This window comes from Cryptotermes secundus, unplaced genomic scaffold (assembly GCF_002891405.2).
Source record: "Cryptotermes secundus unplaced genomic scaffold, Csec_1.0 scaffold50, whole genome shotgun sequence".
NCBI classification, from domain to species: domain Eukaryota; kingdom Metazoa; phylum Arthropoda; class Insecta; order Blattodea; family Kalotermitidae; genus Cryptotermes; species Cryptotermes secundus.
In genome coordinates this window covers 1,047,910-1,062,522 of record NW_019721758.1, presented here as the reverse complement: position 1 = coordinate 1,062,522, position 14,613 = coordinate 1,047,910, and the positions used below count along the sequence as shown (strand labels likewise).

At 42.3% G+C, this 14,613-nt stretch overlaps 1 protein-coding gene across 2 annotated transcripts in view; it reads left to right on the top strand.

The window, feature by feature from the left end:
• LOC111875591 (tissue inhibitor of metalloproteinase) overlaps window positions 1-14,613 on the top strand; it is a 205,323-nt gene that overhangs the window by 35,227 nt on the left and 155,483 nt on the right. Inside the window, exon 2 of one of the 2 annotated variants that reach the window (XM_023871943.2) lies at window positions 2,612-2,669. The exons of the other annotated variant lie outside the window; for it this stretch is intronic. The gene's annotated coding sequence lies outside the window, so the exon portion shown is untranslated. The remainder of the gene's footprint in view (window positions 1-2,611; window positions 2,670-14,613) is intronic. 2 annotated transcript variants of the gene reach the window in all.

Genomic DNA, 14,613 nt, shown 5'->3' with positions numbered 1-14,613 from the left:
GGGGGTGGGTGGTGGCAGCGGCGGCGGTGATGATGATGATGATGATGATGATGATCAACAACAACAACAAAAACTAATGCCATGACTCGACACCGCTGACACGAAACTTGTGACTGGACGATACAGAGCTATTCCATCTACCCCCAGTCCTTATTTATTTTATTTTTTTATTAGCCTACTCTCCTTATTTTGAAAACTAAAAGTAGGCTTATCAGATCGCCATGTTCTCTGTGAATCCTCCCCCGCCCCACCATAAACTTCAGAATGCCTGAACCAATCTTTATAAAATTTGGTATGTGTTTCATGGCATCTTAGTCCATCTCAACGACATACTTCGTAAATCCCTCCTATCAGTCTGTCTCTCTGTATGTATATCCCCTATCGCTGCTGGGCAACGACTCTGAAAAGCTTTGCTGCGCACACGCAACAATAGAAGAATTGTTTGAGGCATTGTCTTATATGCTGTCCGTTTCGTATGAAAAGGAAGTAGGCGATTAGTTCTTCCCATAACTTCTAGTTTATTTATGGTTTCTTTCACGACTCTTTCAGTAGCTCAGACTGGGTGGGTTTGATAGTGGGGTAATTAAATGAATTGAAAGGCATTTAGAAGGAAACAACATTGGTCTCTTTGAAGGTACTATCTCAGGATTTGACTGGAGGGACTGGGGAGAGCCACCAAGAAACCTCTGGTTAGAGGTTCGAACTAGACATGTCCAGAGTACGGACAGGTTCAAATGCTTCCATAAGCATTTCGTTTTCAAACACTTCTGCACTATAACAGATAATGTGTCATGCCCTTACAGAGAGAAGGTGTTTTTGTGACCCTAACCTGAAGTGAATGGAACAACAGCCTTTGAAGTACGTCATAAATATTTGCACAATTTGGTTTGGTTATTTGATTATGATAGTAATAACAACAGTGTCTTCAGATACTGACATTACAATCAAAGAGCAGTTACAGAACCTGTGATGGTAACCTTTTAAAGATGAAAGGGCAGTTTTGACTGCAAAAATGTTCTGCCGTGAAACCTTGCCCGTTGCTTTAAATGGATGAGCCGATTTACAATATACAAGAATGACCTCTGTAGATTTCTTTATAACATTTTCGATGGCAACTTCAGCAACTAATAAATCCTGCTGTCCAATGCCAATGTCGAAAATTTCCACGTCAGTTTATCGACATTTAGGAACACATTATATTGTCACGTGTTTCAGTGACTAACTAGAAAACCGAAATTAACGGCCGTAGGGATCCCTTGCGCTGACCACGCGACACCCTCTATCCACTAAAGTTGACACTGACTTCGCCGACAAGCGGCGGTCGCTCGGTCGGTTTAGTTCGCTTGCGGACTAAAGCCACGGAGTTTTCAGTGACTGTGACGCAGGTTTGGATTGGTGAATCGGTTTATTGGATATTCACTAGTCGTAACAACAGTTAGTTCTTACATTCTCAAGATTACTGTAACTATAGCATATGTAACGTCACACACTAAGTCTTATAGTTCTTCCTCTGGTCACACTGCTGTTTCCTTGGAACTTCGGAACTCAAGTAAAGCCAATTCAAGTCAAAGTCAAAGTCACATTGCGACTGACGGTCAGTCAGTAAGTCTTGGCGTCGAGCCCCATCTGGGCCTCATGACCAGATAATAATTATTACCGTTTGACAGTTACGGTCTTGTTTCTGTGGGGCGCCCTCTCTGACGAGAAGACGGGTCTGTCTTTTGTGTATGCTGCTGGCCCTTGCCAGCGCATTCTTTCTCGGGTCCGAGTCCCTTGAGACTCGCGACCATATTTTACTGTCTAAGACTTGAGACTTCCCTTTTCGTCGCCTCCTACGACTCTCAGGGTCACGGTGGAGGTATTCGACACCGCCTCCACACGGGTGGGGACTCTGCTACTCCAAGCCAATTCAAATTCCCGTGTTCTCTCATATCCTCTCGGCATGAATCACGTAGGCCACACAGAAAATAGGCCACGTGATAATTGTCTCGCCAGTCCATTGGCGCGCTGAGTGATACCTAGCAACGAGCTATAAATATTCGTCCTGTTGTTGCGCGAACTTGTTCATCGCACTGTTGCCTAGGTATACACGTTACAATATTCACAATAGTGCCAGTAACGCAAAGCGATATAGCGATATGGATTTGGCAGAGTGTCATATAACGAACTGAAAAATGAAAGAGTTCTCTGTAACCAAACGTTGCATTTAAGTAATTATCTCTCTTGCCTCGTATTCTGAATGACCAAGTTTCTGCACCCAGTCCCAGGTGTAGGCTATCTTGATTGAAATATTCCCCGGCTTTTACTCAGTTCTTCGAGGTAACTTATAACAGACTATAACAATTTTTTCCACAGTCTTCCCAATTTCTCATTCGTCTTCAACATCTCAGCCCGTGCAGCTGAGAAAACGTTGTTTTGAAGACGTGCACAGACAATTCTGTGAAACTAACAGACTAGTCTAAACAAAAGCAGTCGGATGTGGATTAATTTCTTGTTGTAAACTGAAACTGTCTAGGTCTTACCTCTCTCTCAGGTAAAGATTATTATTATTGTTATTATTATTATTATTATCGTTATTATTATTATTTTAAAGCCTTTTTTTTTGTTTTAGATCCTCGTTTTTGTTAAATAAGTGGGCGCCAGTCGTCACTGAGTCCACATTCACAAAGATAAGCTACAATTGTATCTCTTAATTGGGACAGTAACCGTATGCTTTGGCTCATAGAACATAAAGGGCTTATGAATAAACGTGGAAAATAGCATTTTGATGTTCCTATATGAAGAAGAGTGCAGATGCCCACGACAATATGGACTGTAGCCTATGCTGTTTAGCTTGCTAGTGTAACTAGAATGTAATGCTTTCAGTTGTACTTGTGTTCACCCTGTATTTAACGGAACCTCCTTAACTTCTAAGTTAGACGTTTAATGCCAGAAAGATTATGAGCAAAGAGTTTGAAATGAATGATTTCGATCTGTTATAATTACATTCCAACATTCTCCTACATGAACGTAATAAACCGGCATAAATCTGAACCAGCAGGCCTACAGCTGGTGTACAGGACTCGAAGCCAAGGGCCACTGAAATAAAGCAGGAGTGCTAACCACTACACTGCAAAATTCAGCATATTTTGAGTTAGGATTTGGGGAAGAAATGTAAACGACTGCTTGAAAGGACGAAGAGAGGAAATAAACGAATAAAAAATAACGATAGAAAACTCCATATGTACGATTTTTTCCCCACGAAAGGATCAAAGACCGGATTGATCATCAGGTTACAGATTACTGGCCCAGGAATGGGTTCAGAAGTGAATCCTTTGAATTAGGCGAAAGCTCCGAAGCGAACTGCTTGAAGGACGCAGAGGCTGTTGTCAGCCTGAAGGCCAGGTTAGAGGCTGTCATTGGCTTTTGAGCAGAGCACAGTGTACAGTAGCCGGAGGGCAGCTGTAATTACAGGACGTCGTAAAAACTGCAGCGGTCTCCCTTTCAGATCCTGAACGCACAATTGGGAACGTCAAGACATTGACGAAGGGGAAGGATGAAGAAGGAGAGGAACATGGAGAAGGAGGAGAGAACAGGAAAAAATAACAGTAAGAAATTAAAGATCAAGGAGAGAAGATATGAAGATGATGAGAATGAAAGTTAATAGAAGAAGAAAGGTAGAGAATGGAAAAGGCGGAGAGCAAAAACAAGAAAGGGGTAAGAGGAAGAAGAGAAATGACGAGATAGTAAGTAGGGCGGAGGAGGAGAAGATAAAAATTATTGTCGTCTTATGTTAGTTCCATACTTGTAATGTTCCGAAAACCATGTCTCAACAAAAATGGCGTTACTTTTTACTGTTTTGACCAAAAGTTCGTTGCCAGTGAATGTCTCAGAAATCCTTCAATGTTAAAATACAGCCGTGAATGTATAAGCAGCGTTGCATTGACAGAAGTCTCTTGATTTGTACGCCTTACCAGTTATTATTAGAGTGATGAAGGGATGCGATGGGCGGGACATATAACACGCACGAGGGAGAGGAAATTGCATAAGAATATCCGTCTAATGAGCTCAAGAGAAGAGAGCATTTGGGAGACCCACGTGCTGAGGGAGAGTGATGCACGTTTAAATTTACCTGTGAGCATGTGGACTAGATTAATCTGGCTCAGGATATGGTCCATTGGTCTTTTCTTGTGAACATGGTAACTGACCGTGCTCCCTAAGAGACGGGGTGTTATTTCACTGAATGTATATTTATTTCACGAAGATTCTGCTCCGTGGAATTAAATGTGGCAGGCTCCTATTTGCTGCAGGATGTACTGTTCACGGGTGAGAGACAAACCAAGCGTGTTACTGCTTCAGCTGCCATGTTCGGTGAAATATTGTGCCTCAGAATTCTTCTCTTGTCGCTACAAAAGGCCGGTAAAAGAGAGCATGTAGCACGAATGGGGAAGTGCATGTAGGATATATATGGGAAAGCCAGAAAGAAAGAGACCACTAGGAAGACGACATAGGTGTGTTAATAATATTAAAGTGGATCTTAGAGAGATAGGATATGGTGGTATGGATTGGGGTGATCTGTCTCAGGATAGGGACCAGTGTAGGGCTTTTGTGAATATGGTAATGAACCTTCGGGTTCCAAAAAATGTTGGGAAGTTCTTGAGTACCTGCAAAACTGGCGGCTTCTCAAGAAGGTCTCAGCCCCATGAAGTCGGTTAAAGGACTCCACGCTGGCTGACTGCTCACACAGTTCACACCCCTACGAGCCAGCAGGTGTGGGAAATAGATTATCATCATGTGTGCATGTTTGGAATCAGTTCCCATGTACAGAAAAACCTGGCGAGAACGCAACGTTATCGAGCAAGTTGCGTTAGGTGGTAATGTTTCTGACTTTTAGTCAGGAGGTTCGCAGTTCAAAATCCGACTGGGACATGGATTATCCTAATTGACGCTTTTCATTGTTTTCGTCAGTCCTTCCGGGAAAATGCTGGGAGAGTAATTTAAATTAGAGTTCTGTCTTCTTGAATATAACGCCATATAGTCCACTGAAAGTCGACGGACGTTTCGGAGGAAATTTCGCATCCGTCTTCAGATTGAAGAACCAATATAAAGGAGGCAGGAAATAAAAATTTCATTGCTGCTTCCTTGACGATAGTTTCTTGCTTGGAGTACTCTTCAACCAGAAGTGATATATTCCTCCGAAGCGTCCGTTGATTTTCAGCGGACTACACGACGATATGTCCCAGAAGATAGAACAGTTCATAACCACCGCTGTGAGAACCTCAGAATCCTACAACTTAAATTAGGTCATTACTGCTTCCTACCGCATCCTTTCTGATTAATTCTTCATTGTCATCCAATCATTCGAAATCACGGTGGAGTCTAAAGGCTCCTAGAGCCGCCAGACAGTAAAGATTTGTCGTGGGTCCCGCGGGGCTCGGAACCAAGAATCGCTGAGATGGCGAGGGCCAGCAGCAATTTGGCAGTCAGCCAGTCACTCGACATCATATAGTCGGAATTACTGATACAGTGACAGAAATGTGACATTAATTAAACAGGAATCCTTCTGTGTGTAGAATGTACAGTGATGTAATTTTTTTTTCAAATAAATAGAAAACTTAGCGTGGAAATGGCAAGAAATATAACATACTTATTCATATCCATGCAATTCTGTTTCATACTGATCTTCTGGAATTTATCTGAGAAGGAGCATTGCTGCCGCTAATAGAAATGTGTTACGCTGAAACGTCGACAAAACGTGTAAAGTACTCTACTCAAGCCGTGGAGGAAATAACGAGCCTGGAAAGGGGTTTACGCCATAGTGCAGTAGACGGAATTACCAACTACGTTCTCTTAAGTTTATTAAGCTTAGTCAAAGACAGAAGCGATGAAATTAAAATTACTAGAGTCCCCCGTATCGAATTTGAACAACATGAAAGGTCTTATGAAAACCAAACTTTACTATCAATCAAGAGAGCTGAAAATCAGTAACGCCCAAGAAGTTACAGTAACAGTCTTGCACATCGGATTTTAAGAAAATATTCAACGGTTTAGACGTTGTTGAAAGCTATCACTGTAACCGTAGAGGCCTTCAGGGATGTGAGACTTCAAGGCTCCCACATTTTCTAAACAATCGACTCCCAGATGGGCGGTGAGGTTGTCAGCCCCTCTTTACCCCCAGGAAGATTCCTGGTACTCATTTCTGTTAGACGCTGAGTCGACCCCAGGGCCATAGTGCGGCAGGAAGGATTAGGTAAATTGAAAGGGTCCAATAACATCGGGAATCGAACGCGCGACCTTACGGCCTGTGGCATAGTGCCTCAACCAACTACGCTACCGCGGTATTTGTCATCATATAATTAAACTTTTAATTTCATTTTATGATTATAAATTCTGTATAAAATATCTTCTTGAAATAGACTGGCCTGCTGCACTTAAACAATCCTTATTCGCCTTCATGTTCCTGTATTATACGCTATTCAGAGAATGCACATTGTGTGGATGAATGCACGCACGTACGTGTGTATATTTTTTCACGTTAAACTTTATTGCCTTTAGAATAAAAGCTGCTGTAAGCAATTATGTGTTTTTTAGCAACAGAAAAAAATAGAAATGAAAGCCGTAAGTTTCGTTGCGTGGCAGGGCTAACGCAATATTACAAAGCTGTTCACACTACGAAGCGCCAGAAGTGTAACTGCTTCTGTTCTGCTAAATATATTCACAGTTCAGGCATAGATCTTAATGGCGCGTACATATTTTGTGCTGCTTACAAATTTTCTTGAGATAAGTGTTTCTCACATTATGCAGTGTTACATTTGAGCTTTATATCTGTATAAAGCAGACTTTATGCAGTTTGGCTAGCGAAATAATTAACTGCGAATGAATGCAGGCCAGTACACCCACCGCTGTCCTGGGCAGACCAATAAAAACACGCAGCGCTCAGTGCTTCACCTGCCAGGCCGCTCTGACCAAGGGGCCTCAACAACCGGACCTGCAAAGGAATTCCCTTGGCCATGCTAGGCCTTCAGTTCACTGATTCGGGCCAAAATTAAAGCCAGTTGATACATTTTCGTGACCGCCTCTGTGGTCTAGTGGTCAGAGTTCCTGGCTACAGATCCAGAGGTCCGGGTTCCATTCCCGGCGCTACCAGATTTTCTGAGAAGTAGTGGGTCTGTGACGTGCTCCACTCAACTTCGTGAAGATAATTGAGGAGCCATATCAAGGAATTAGCGGCTCCAGTCCATAAAACTGAGATTAACGGCCATAGGGATTCGTTGCGCTGACCACGCGACACCCTCTGTCCGCTAAAGTTGGCACTAACTTCGCCGACAAGCGGCGGCCGCTCGGTCGGTATAGTTCACTTGCGTACTAAAACCACAGAGTATGTTTGTTTGTATACATTTTGGTACAGACCTCCAGTATCAGACTACACAGAAATCCGATAAGTAGGCTCAGAGATTAAACATGCTCGCAGAAGCACGACGTAGGAGACGGATATGCAGCCTAAACTTTCCCATTATGCGTTCACTGTATACACTTTTGTCAAAGAACTGAACAGCTTTTTTCGGTATTGTTGCGTATAGACACGTTGCTAAGCGGTGACTTTGTAAACAGCAGCCGTTGCTAGATAACACCGGCAACATACACGCACTCAACAACAGAACAACGGGGTTATACAACCCGTTTCTAGGCAACGGCTCAGTAAACACTTTCCCGCTGAAACGAACACGCGCGCGACAATAGAAGAACGGTGTTTTTGATGTAGTCCACGCTGAGGAGTTATCTTGAAAACAATTAAGTTGACCAGTAGCCAATTGTCAGCTGAAAGTCAGCCTGTGGAAGGAAGGCAAGGAGTTTGATGTGAATAGCCGCCAGCCTGGGACCCAGAGTTCAGTTACTGGATATTCTTGAGCTAATAACAACATGATCAGTTGAAGCTAAAGAATATCCACTCTGTTATATCCGTTGCCAGGCATGGCTAATGGAAACTGTAATAGACTGAGGACACTAGTCTGTGCGTGTCAGTGATCTCTAAAGTGTAGTTCCGAGTGGTGTATACAAGTGGTCAATAAATGCAGTATCCAGTCCATACCCCGTCTGTAGTCACATTTCTAAATTCGTGACTACTTGTGTCAGAAGTGTTCGGATTGAAAACTGCATTGGATCTTGATCGTTATACCGCCATACCACAGAAAAATAGAACAAACGACGAACTCCTGAAAGCCATGCAAGAAAGGACAGAAACACATAGGTTCTCTGGCCTCCAAGATGGATGCCAACCAAGCAGAAATGAAAGTCTTGTAACAAAAAATGGACGGTAGGAGAACAAACACCGCGAAAAACCGAGCCACGGGAAGGAAAGTGAGACCAAGCTCAGACGTCGCAAGTACATCCCTCGGAGAAGAAGTGGCTGTACACCTGTAGATCTTTCGGGACAAAATGCCTTGAGGAGGGAGCAGTGTAATTTGTACTACCGTTGCTATGCAACGAATGCGAGAAGCAAATGCATTGGTTGGTAACACCTCGGTGGGCGCGTTCACGCGAAAACGAGATACACATAACAATACAGTTACAATGGAAATGAAAATGTTTTCTGTTGGGTCCGCCCCGACGCTATATAGCGAGGACCCAAGGCCGGCTGAGTGAAGTGAAGTAGTTGGTTTGTGAGAGAGGGTACAGTTGAGGGCTGTCAGTTGACAATAGTTCTGCACGGGCGGCTGTGACAACAGGACCTGAGCGCGGGAATCTAAAGAAACGTCACTGTTAGAAGCCGTTGCTAGGGAACGGCTGGTGAATAGAGCAGGCTGGACAATGCTTAGCGGGCGCTGTTACGATTTGTAAAGTGTGGAGACTAGCGACAGCCCTGTAATTACTTTTAGTTCCAAATGGTGTGTACAGGTGACCAGTAAATTCAGTTCACCAATCCATACCCCGTCTATAGTCGCAGTCCTAAAATGTGACATTATAATGACTGGGTCGCCGTCGGTGTAGCGACTGGCAACGGGCTGGATGACCGATGGTTCGGAGTTCTAGTCCCAGTAGGAGAAAGAAATTTCTGTTCTCCACATCGTGCAGACTGGTTCTTGGCCCCACCCAACCTGCTATTCAGTAGGTACCGGGGGTAAAACGGCCAGGGCGTGAAGTTGACCTCTCAAAACTAGTGCCGAAGTCAAGAAGACGTGGAGCTATACATCCACTCTCCCATATGCCTTCATGGCGTAGCGCACAAGGACAACTTTACCTTTTTTCTTAAGGCGTGGATGACAGGGGTTCGATCCCCGTAAATGGCAGAAACTCTTCTCACCACCAACTCCGAACAGCCTCTAGTGTTCATCCTGCCTTCTGCCCAGTCGATACGGGGCCCCTTCCGCAGTATAGTGACCGGCGCTAATAGTGCGCAGGTTAAGAATGTTTGCAGCTGTAACTTCTGGGACTCCCTATACGTCTTCTTGGCGCTGTGCTTGTTTAAGTATAAGGACAACTTTACGTTTCGTGCATAAAAAGGGATCACGAGTCATTTCAATAGAGTTCCTTTCATCAGTTCACTTTCCCCTTTTATTCCTGTGGAAGCTCTGCGCTAGGCAATGGCATACCAGGCGGCCGCTCCTACACCTGTCATCTTGAACATTTCCCACACACAGACGAATAATATAATTGGGGTGTGAACTATGTTGCTGAAGGAGGTACTGAAGTGAAATGATCACTGGCACAAGCAGGGCCATTCAGTTGCTACGGAAACTTCAGAATAGGCGCCGGAATCACGAGAGAAGAAAACAGATGAAGCCTGACGTTTTGAGTACGTTGAGTAAATAAGTTTCAGAACATGAGTGAGGACACCTGACCTATGAGTATTAGAACACGGATATTGAAATCGTGACTTACGGTAGACATTTTTGAGAATATGCCAGAACATGACCGATGGAAATATATTTTGGAATGAACGTCAAATTCTGACTTATGGTGGTACTTTATTGAGAAAATGAATATCAAAATGGAGCTGATAAAATGCATTTCCTCTATGTGAAAGAGAAGGTCAGACCTTTACTAAGTGCCTTGTTAAACAAAATTAATATGAGAACATGATTAATGAAGTTCTGGACTTAACTATAGTTTATTTATGAGGGAATAAATGTCAGAAAATATCATACGGAAGTGCAATTTGGAAGTAATGTCAGACAGAGAATTATGGGGAGAAGTTTCTGAGAACTTGGGCAGTATAATCTATCTTGAGGTAGCATATTTTGTGGAAATAAAACGAAATGAAACCCGAGCAATTGTAATAAGCTAGAACGCGTTACGTTTGTTGCATTTATTATATGGTGTGTCTTTAATTTGGTCATTGTATTCCAAGTATTTGTTATGATTACATGGCGGCAAAGCTCATTTCATTATATACGTGACAAAACTCGCCACAAATAAAACTTGGTCATAAAGTTCCATAAACGGTGTGCATGTCGCGTTTTAGCCGTACTCAAGGGTCACAGCAAGGACCACTAGGCGTAGATGGAAGAATAATATTAAAATGTATCTTAAGAAAGAGGAAAGAGGATGCTGGATACACTCATATTGCTCTAAATAAGGTCCAGTGGCGGGCTTTTGTGATCACGATAAATGAGATTGGTGGGGCATGTAGCACGTATGAGATCTGAGAAATGCACACAAACTTTCAGTCTGAAAACTTGGAAAAGAAGAGTTCTCTTGAGGCACAACCATAAATAAGAAGATAATATTAAAATTGATCCTAAAGAAACAGGATATGAGGTTGCTGATCAGATTCATATTGTTTAGGATTGGATCCATTGACGGAGTCTTATTGATATTCCACAAAAGGCGGAGGACTTCCTGACTAAATGTGTAGCTGTCAGTTTCTCAAGGACGACTCGGTTTCACGGAGTTAACGCGAAGTATGGCTCTTTACGGGATCTGTTCATGTGTCTAAATTCAGGGCATGGACGAATGGCATATCATTATGCAAATCAGGTGCGTACCACCGGTGGATGGCATGTAAAGTACGCTACATCATGTGAGTATTACTGTTTGTTACGTATTTCTGTTTTACGTTCAGCAAGCGGAGACCAGCCGCGGGACACACCCACGTTCCTATTCAGTGTTGAAAGAGAGTTCTTTCCTCGCAGGTAGAGCTTCCGGAGCGTGAAGCTAACTGTTCACCTCCATCTAATGTAGAAGTAAAGAATTCGCAGATATGTACCTGCATCGCACCATACAGTTTATGGGGTCGTCCTTAATTAGGCCCAGGGACAACGTAACCTTTTTACTTTTTTCTTATTGCTATTGGGGTGGGACTAAGTCCCCTGCAGCCACTTCTGGCCTATTGTACCAGGTGAGTGTGATTGTGGAGCAATTGGTGGACTGAAGATTGGCAGGGGAAACCGAAGTACTCGGAGAAAACGTAACCCAGCGCCACTTTGTCCAGCACAAATCCCACTTGACCAGACCTGGGATCGAACCCGGGACGCCGCGGTTGGAAGCCAGCAACTAATCGCTTGAGCTATGGCGCGGCCTAACCTTTTTACTTAGTGGAGAACTCTACAGTGGAACCTCAGATGAACGCATTTTCGTAATATATGGAGGCAGCAGTAATTAGGCCGTGTTAACGCTAGATCCGGGTGTGGGGAACGAAGAACGGATTTAACTGCCGTAAGGAAATCTCTGTCGTTATGAACGTGTTGCAACGCAGCAACAGCCATGGGCAAGGAACCCAAACCGTTCCACAGACTGAAGCAGTATAAATATCAATCCAATTCTTGACAGGCGGGAGAGACTGAAGTGTTTGATACTGAGGTGCTGCCTTCGCCTCTAGAATGTCTGAACTCTTGTCCGGTTGGTTGGTTCTGCATGACAGCGTGTGGCGCGCTACGCCGCTGATCCGTGTCAAAATGATTGTACAATTCGTATGCGCGTAACGGGAAGAAAGGATTAAGTTAATTTTATTTATTATGGTTATACTTCTGATTTTACACCAAATTATAAAATATCCTGACCATGAGACAGGGTCACATTTGTCTCTAAGGCTCATCACGTAATTGATTAATGCAAAATACTTTTGGTGTTAAATTAAACGCTGCGTTAGTACCTTCTTCCAGATGTTGTCCCCAGAAGGTCGCCTTCTCTGATTCTTTTGTGGAATTCTTACGAGGAATGTCTTCTACTTAGTCTGAAGTGATCTCTGTAGGGTTTCAGTCGTAGCTCTGATTACTGGTATCAACTTCACATTCACATTGAACTTCAGTAAATGTAACTCTGTTTTTCAGTTTCTTGAGCACACTTTTATCACATGGTATAAACATATCAATCAGCATACAAATTTCTCTGCAGTCTCACAGTATGATACCAGGTTTGCTGCCTGGTATGGTTGTTTCTGTCACAAGTCATAGTGTAAAACATTAAAAGCGAGAATATTTGTCGTGTGACGGTTAACCTAACTCCTATATATTATGTCTGAATGACACAACAGGATGGAACCAATGAAGATAGATTCTAAAGGGTTCTAACGATCATGTGTAACCAATGGGGTTTCGGACTTTGTCCATCGTCCAGTATTCTAGAAACTAGAAAAAGCAACGTTTCGGAAACTGGATCTGTTTCCGTCCTAACCTGGGGGGCGGGGGGAGACACTCAATTGGGCCCATTAGCAAGAGCTAACATCAGTCATTGTTTCGTAGATGAGAAAGGTCGCCTTATTTTTTAGTTCTTAAGGATAAACATGAAGAAAATGATTACGAGAAGTTAATTATATTCATATTTGAGAAACTACCTGAAATTATACTTAAGGTATCGAGTTTTGAATTCATTATGTTTTAAGTTCTTACTCCTTTTTACTTACTACCCTCAGAACTAGATGACGTATTCAGTATTGTCATTTTTATTATTTTCTCATTGGAATAGTAGGGAGACGCCTTATTTTCGGGCTTATTAGGTATGTAAATTTATATTTCAGTAAGAATATGCAATTTAGCTCGTGGGTTAACATGCTGGGCTCATCCTTGGGCGGTCAGAAGATCGAATTTTACTCCAGTCAGACTTTGTTTGTTCTTTGTAAACACACTGGCATACAAAACCTAAATTCCAAGGGTAAGCCACTTCATAGAGTCCAAAATTCAGAATTCTATTGGATGAAATTCTGCTGTAGTATGTACGATTGATTGTGCGTACCATAAATCCAGAAAATATTTGGAGATAATTTTTACCCACACCTTGGGGTGGAGCCATCTTTAAACAGTTCCTCGGCTGTCAAGAAATTCCACGGGTTTTAAGACACCCAAAACTTCATTACCGGGCTGAAAGAAATCCCAAGTTAAATACTCGTATTTGAGAATATAGTGCCGCAGATCTCGTTCGACTACACAAATAGTTATCATTTATTATAATCAGCATTCAAAGAAACAATAGTTTAATCATAACGACCATCTTTCAAATTATCTCTCGCGAGATGAAGACATGCTGCTTCATATGGATGACTTTGTATTTATAATGTCCTATCAAATCCTGTCACATTAATTACAGCTTCAGGACTGCTCCATAAATAATGAATGAACAAGGCGCAGGGTATGCTAATGTGTTCAAGATTCCATACAGAGTCACCCAGGTAACATCACCAACGTGCCACTTACATCCTGTTCTTCTCTGAAGAAAAATATATGTCCTAGTATGTTAAGAGCTCCAGAACAGTAGACACTGCATTCTTCTGCTACAAGGAAACTTGTCTTCAATAATGTGAAGAGGGAGGAAGGGATATAAACCATACGACACAGAGCCTGACTTTCTACTGAAAGTTCGGAATAGTTTTAGGAAAGACTTCAGTTTTACATCACGTTACAAACCAACGAACTCCTGGAGCAGAGTCCTTGAAAGGGTAATAGTCGCACAGCTATCCTAGAAATGTACCGCCTGTCACGGAACCCCAAAGCTCATTGCTGTGTTCACAAGCTACTGCCATTGGGCTCTAGTCAAGTGACTCCATTCCATACCCTCCTACAGCACCTCAAAATTCATCTATTCCTTAAGAGTTTTTTCTTAGAGATTTTCTGACTAGTGTTGTATAGCTTAGCATCTCTCTTCTTCCATTCATTACTGTCTTTATTTTAAAAAAATTATTATAGTATTATTATTATTATTATTATTATTATTATTATTGTTGTTATCCAACCGGAAAACTCAGATCCGTGTTTCTGGTATTCTTTGCTCGCCTTTTGAAGTTCTCTCCTGTGTTCCTCAGGGATCCATCTTCGAACCCTTGCCCTGCAGTGTGTTTATTAACGACTTATGTGATGCATTTGCTCACTCTAAGTATCTCCTGTTTGTTGACTATATCGATACCTACCGAGCCATAAAACAACTTGAAGACTGCAATCTTCTATAATCTGACATTAACCTATACAAATTTGACGTTGACTGTTGACTTCAACAGCAAAATAAAACAAATGTTGATAAAATAAGGTCTATTTTATTTTTCAGGGATATTGTTCTGTAGACTTCCCGCATTATACACATTATATATCCGATAAAGGAAAGAGATATCTAGTTATTTTAAGCTCGCCTGTTGATAATTTGGCATTCCTTTCGTTTATTGATACTACTATAAAAGGAATGTATATACAAATTAGGAAACATTTGAGA